Genomic DNA, 6,894 nt, shown 5'->3' with positions numbered 1-6,894 from the left:
AATTAAAAAACAATAAATAAACTCTAGTGTCTTGAACTTCATCCTGAAGAACAACTTTTAATTGTACACCCTTGAGATTTCTAAAGCTTTATTAGTCTCCCAGAGCAATGACATTGGAAGAAGAAACTTAGAAAGTCTCTCTTATAATTCAATTCTTAGTCACCCGACAAGATCCCACTGAAAACAACAGATAACATGGTACTCCCATGAAGGTTCCAGATATATTATTGATAATGCACATCATTTAATGTTTCAAAACATTGGGAGTTATCTTATAAGCAACATGCATAAGTAATACAGTACAGTTTCCTTATTTCCTCAAAACCTATTGTTAAATTGATGGGATGTTTTATAATGATGGTATCAAAGAATGAAGGAAATAGCCATGTGGCAAGCCATTAAAAAGTTCTGTAACTCAGTTTCCTTCTGTGTAAAATGGTGGCTGTGATTCTGGGCTGAACTTACAGAGTAGGAGAGCAATGATGTAAAGGCTCTTGTAAACTGTAAGTAGTACATAAATAAGTAGATTACATGAAAAGACAACTGACAATTTCCAGTAGCATGTATGTGTCCCATGAGTTGCTTTTCCTTTCTTTACATGCAACACAAAGTGACTCATTGTAGATTTATGATTCATGTAACAGGAGGCATATCTGTATTGTATGACACGTATGCAAAATATTTTATGGATGATGAACAAATGAGCTGAGAGGGAGAAGAGAAAGAATATATTTAAAAAAAATTTTAAACAGTAGGATCAAGTTTATTGTGGCCTGGAAACATTGCTGTATTTCTTTTTTATTATTATTATACTTTAAGTTGTGGGGTACATGTGCAGAACGTGCAGGTTTGTTACATAGGTATACACGTGCCATGGTGGTTTGCTGCACCCATCAACCCATCATCTACATTAGGTATTTCTCCTAATGCTATCCCTCCCCTAGCCCCCCACCCCCCAACAGGCCCTGGTGTGTGATGTTCCCCTCCCTGTGTCCATGTGTTCTCATTGTTCAACTCCCACTTATGAGTGAAAACATGCAGTGTTTGGTTTTCTGTTCTTGTGTTAGTTTGCTGAGAATGATGGTTTCCAGTGTCATCCATGTCCCTGCAAAGGACATGAACTCATCCTTTTTTATGGCTGCATAGTATTCCATGGTGTATATGTGTCACATTTTCTTTATCTGCTCTATCATTGATGGGCATTTGGGTTGGTTCCAAGTCTTTGCTATTGTGAACAGTGACATTGGCATATTTCTACTGTTCTCCATAGTTCATTCCTGAGCAGAAAAAAGACACTTGAATCTCAAAAATATGTGTGAATTCTCTGAGTTCCTCTTTCCTGGGGCTTAGCACTAACTCTCTGTGTATCTTTTCCCCTCTTTTAGTAAGCATTTATTGAGCCCCTGTGGTATACTGGACCAGGCCCTGGGAAGATGCATGCACTTCATGTGGCTTCTTTCCCTGAGGAACTAGGGGAGGAGAGGACACAGAGATAGGACTATGGGATGGAGAGGAGGAAAAAGGGACCATCAGAATGCTTGGCAGGTAAGTCAAGCCACAGAAGAGTACAACAGCCCAACTGCATAAGGAAAGGCTTCTGATGTGACATAAACGATTATTCATCACTGGCAATTCAGTATTGTTTTTTGTTTTTGTTTTTTGTTTTTAATTGAGACTGAGTCTCACTCTGTCACCCAGGCTGGAGTGCAGTGGTGTGATCTCAGTTCACAGCAACCTCTGCTTCCTGGGTTCAAGCGATTCTCCTGGCTCAGTCTCCCGAGTAGCTGGGATTACAGGCACACACCACCACACCTGGCTAATGTTTTGTATTTTTTTTAGTAGAGATGGGGTTTCACCATGTTGGCCAGGCTGGTCTCGAACTCCTGAGCTCAAGGGATCCACCCGCCTCGGCCTCCCAAAGTGCTGGGATTATAGGTGTGAGCCACCATATCCGGCCTCAGTATTGCTTTTTTACATGGGTTGGAGTACTTGTTCACATTTCAAGAGGATTCTACAGATATGTATCTCTTTTCAACCAACTTTGGCCCAAGCAGGTCAACAGTGTCATCTTACCTCTGACTTAGCAGGGCAGGGGTCACTCATGGACAGGGCTGCAGTGGATATAGACACCTTTCCTCTTTCCCAGCAGAAATGTCTGATGGGTGCTTGCAAGATGCTGCGAGATGTGATAGGAGAAGCCTGGGCGGTTGGACTCTGCTGTTTGCCTGAAATCCAAAGTCCACCTCAGTCATTACTAACTGTGTGTTCTTGGGCAGATTACTTGGCTTCTGGGAATTTTAATTTCCTCCTCTCCTGAAAGGATATGCTAATATCTATGACACAGTGTTACTCAGACTATTAAATGAGATATATGTCTGCTAGCACAGACATGGCTTATTTTTCCCGATCAGGGCAAGGCACCAGGAAAGCCTTTTGTGTCTGTGCTTAGCTCTGCTTGGGAAATCCAAAGAGGGAAGCCTAGTAGGAGTGGGTCACCCCTAGATAACACACATTATTGTCATCAGCCCTGGATTACATCATATGTAACTAAGATCACAGGTTCTGAAATTAGAGGTCATGGCACTGTCACATTTCCAATGGTGTTATCTTGGGTTCATAACTTGACCTTTCTAAGCCTACAGTGTTCAAATCTGTAAAATGGGGCTTCTCATTGCCTATGGCTTTTGCAAAGATAGAATGAAATAAGGCATATAAATTGCTTAGCACAGTGCCTGGACACAGTAAGCACTCTATGAAGACTCGCTGCCCTGAAGTGTGTTCATCTGAGGTTGGTATCCTCAGGCTGGAAGGACCTGTCAGTGGCGTTCTCATGTGAACTCTGGGTGTTTGCTAATGGTAATATTTCTCTCTTTAGAAGTCCACCTTAACAAAAGAGCAGGTGCTTTTGATTTCTAGAGAAGTCTGATAGCGATAAGATCCTGGGACAGAGAAAGAGATGTCGCCTACAATTTCTTAGGGTGGGAATCCAGCTAACCATCAGGTACATGATACTCCTTTCAAGGACAAGCTGAATGAAATTGGGAAGTAGATTTAACTTTTGTGGCAGGCTGGTCTCTAGATGTTTAATTTGCATAAGAAAGAGAATGGGACAAAATGTACTTGGGCCAAACAGTATTTGATACTTGCTCTGATAAAAGTCAGGAGGCTTCTATTTTTCCTGGTAAGTACCCCCGCCCCCATACCAATGCCCCAGCCCATCCCCTCTCTGCTTTGCAACACTCTCTCTCCCTCACATGAAGGTGGAGGGGGAGGGGGTGCCACTGGGAGATGGAATGCAAAAGCAAAGTCTCTCACTGAGAAGCACACTGAATTTTGCTATTTCTTCAAAAACACACAAACTGAATGGAAGATCTTAACATTCACAGGACCTCGAGTGAGCCCAAGAAAGGGAATTTTATGGCAGACTTATCTAAAAGATGAGCTTGTCTGACCTGTACCTTTCTTTTGTGAATTGCCTAGCAATAGAAGGTACCTATTCTATTTGAAGGCCCTGAATGATTTGGGAAAGCTGCGGCCAGAAACAAAAGCATTTCCATTTGCAAAATTCCAATCAATATTTTCATTCACAGCCCAGAAATCATACAGGCAATGAATCATTTGATAAACAACACCAGTAAACCCATACTGAGGTAATAGATAATACTTCAGACATAATGCTAGCAAGCGTGCATTAAAGATTAAAAAACTGCTTTATTGACTTATTTTTTAGAGTACTCTATTTTGAGTTCATTAAATGTTAAATGAACTCCATTGTTTCCTTATAGCTCTGAATCAAGCCTTCTTCTACTTTGTGGGCGGCTCTGTTTGCCAATTTGCAAATGAGTGGGTGTTTCCGTGCAGGCTTCAATGGCTCAAACCTCACACTACTCCCCAGGAATTAACAATTCCCCAGAGAAAGTGGTGGAAAAGGAGAACTGAGAAGTGAGAAAAGATCCACTGGTAATAGTGCATCAAGAATTAAGAGTAAGACACCCTGCCTCCCCCATCTCTCAGCTGACCCTGAAGCTATCAGCTTCAGAAACCCACATTGCTCCAGGCAGATAAACTGGCCCCTCCAGGAGATCTTGGAATCTTTTCTGGCTAATTTCTAAGCAATGCCTTGACCTTTCCCTCAGAAGAGGGGGACCCACAGTCACATCTCTTATGGTCCCATCAGCCCCTCCCTTATCTGTCTCCCCCTCTCCCTCCTCATCCCCACTGGCAATCATCAGGCTGAAGAACTAAAAATTGCTCCTCCTCAGATCAAGTTTAGGGATCTCATTACTGGTCTAAAACATTCAAGGCAAATAACTTATTCTGTTCTTGAAACCTCCCAGAGAATCATTCGTGTATTCTTTTATTTATTTACCCAGTCATTCATCTACCAAATATGTAATGAGTGTGTGTTACTGCCAGGCAGTAATCAACTATCTATCTGTATCTGTGTCTACATCTTCTGCTTGGGGTAAATGTAAGGATATGGAGGAAGGGCACAAGTGGGCTTCAGAGATAAAGAATAATGGAGCAGAGAGGAGTCATTGACTTTAGATGGCCTGGTCAAGAAAATCTCTTTGAAGAGAGACTAAGATGAGGCCTGAGGCCAGGCGCGGTGACTCAGGCCTGTAATCCCAGCACTTTGGGAGGCTGAGGAGGGCGGATGACGAGGTCAGGAGTTTGAGACCAGCCTGACCAACATGATCAAACCCCGTTTCTACTAAAAATACAAAAATTAGCTGGGCATGGTGGCGCAGGCCTGTAATCTCAGCTACCCAGGAGGCTGAGGCAGGAGAACCACTTGAATCCGGGAGGCGGAGGTTACAGTGAGCCAAGATCACGCTATTGCACTCCAGCCTTGGCGAAAAAAAAAAAAAAAGATGAGGGCTGAAGGCCGGAATGGGTGACAGTGGGATTTGTGCAGATGTATATGCACGTGTGTGTGTGTTTGTGCATGTGTGCATGAGTGCACGTGTAGGGGCAGTGTATTCTAGACGGGGTATGATGCTTAAGGAGGCTCTACTGAAGGATGGAGACTCTGATTTATCAACCTTCACGTGTGTGTGTGTGTGTGTGTGTGTGTGTGTATATATATATATATATATATATATGTATATCCATATTATATCCATATCCCCAGGCTTCTTCCTCAGGCCCAGTCAGAGGCTAACCAAATCAGATATCATCATAATTATGCTAGACCTGGGATGAGTTCCATTTCCCTTCATGTCTGTGACAGTTTATTGTAGAGGTTATGCCTAGTCCTCAGACAGTAAGAAGATGTAGAGGGAAGAAGCAGCAGAAGAAAAGACCTATAGAAACATCTTGTGTGCTACCACTAGGTGACTATGCAGTTGGAACCACACTTGTCTTCACTTTGTTCTCAGATGCCTACATGCTTTAGATGGGTACCAGACATATCAAATATGTGGCACACATCTTGCTGCTTCCCCCTTCTGTGTCCGTACCAGACATTATTAATCAAGACAGTCTTCCCCTCTAGCCTCTAGCATGACCTCAGAAGCATTCTCACCACCGTACTCCAAGCAGACATTATTAATCAATTGTAATTAGCATATGAATTGAAACCCATTTGTGATCTCTAGTGTAAGCAACTGTACTACTTCTAAGGCTGAGAGATATACCTTTATGGCACCATGCACTTCTCCTTCATAATGATTATCATCGCTATGATAGTTGTGACTATTTTGCATGAAGTTCCTTTACTAGACTGAAAGCTCCATTAAGGCAAGCCTTCCATCTGGGTTTTTGTTCAGCATTAAATCGTTAGCTTCCAACATAATACCTAGCACATAGCTGATCTAGCAAATGATTTACTGAATGTGTGAATGATACAAAGATGTTCTTTGGAAGAAGTCAAAGTACTTTTCAAGTTGCAACACAACGGCCCCAAACACTACTAGAATACTATTTGCCTCTGTTGAAGGCATTATTCTGTATTTCTTTGTGAAGTCAATTAGATTTTGGCCAGTTAGCATATGTAGACCCAGACAGACTCCTTCCAAGGCCCTCTCTGAGTTTTCTTCAGCCAACTCCTTGCAGTCAATACTAGTTCTCAATACTAGTTTTAATTCCTACAGTTACTATAGGAACTATTGCTTAAGTGTTTCTGAGGAGCAGGCCATTTCCACATTGCACTAAAGGGGTTTCTGGGCCAGGCATGGTGGCTCATGCCTGTAATTCCAGCACTTTGGGAGGCCAAGGCAGGTGGATCACCAGAGGTCAGGAGTTCGAGACCAGCTGGCCAACATGGTGAAACCCTGTCTCTACTGAAAATACAAAAATGAGCTGAGTGTGGTGGTGGATGCCTGTAATCCCAGCTACTTGGGAGGCTGAGGCAGGAGAATCGCTTGAACCTGGGAGGCGGAGGTTGCAGTGAGCTGAGATTGTGCCATTGCACTCCAGCCTGGGCAACAAGAGCAAAACTCCATCTCCAAAAAAAAAAAAGGTGGGGGCGGTCTCTATATAACTGTAATGCACATACTTGCCAATGTTTTCTTTGCTCTAAGAACCAAATTTTGCATCTTGGGATCAGGGGTGAAAGTACTCTCAAAATCCTACAGCTCCATCAGTACTTTCTCTACAAAACACAAACTTGACACTGTGATTAAATGAATTTTAAATGATTTCTTATACCGAATTCTGAGTAGTTTCATTTTTCTGTTCTTCTTGACCCTAAGTATGTGGTCTCATTTGTTTAATAAGCAGGGATAATTACGCTAATTAAAGCTATTGAGCATTTCTGACCTTGGAGAATTGCAATGCCTATGTTAAGCATTATGGGGAAAGTTGAAAACGGGAAGTTACACAGTAGTTTCTATTATGGCACTCCAACTGCCTTTAAAGACTAAAGAGCAATAGTTTTGATTATGGAAAGCA

This window comes from Pan paniscus, chromosome 8 (assembly GCF_029289425.2).
Source record: "Pan paniscus chromosome 8, NHGRI_mPanPan1-v2.0_pri, whole genome shotgun sequence".
Taxonomy (NCBI): domain Eukaryota; kingdom Metazoa; phylum Chordata; class Mammalia; order Primates; family Hominidae; genus Pan; species Pan paniscus.
The sequence above is the reverse complement of the archived record's forward strand: the minus strand, read 5'-3'. Positions refer to the sequence as shown.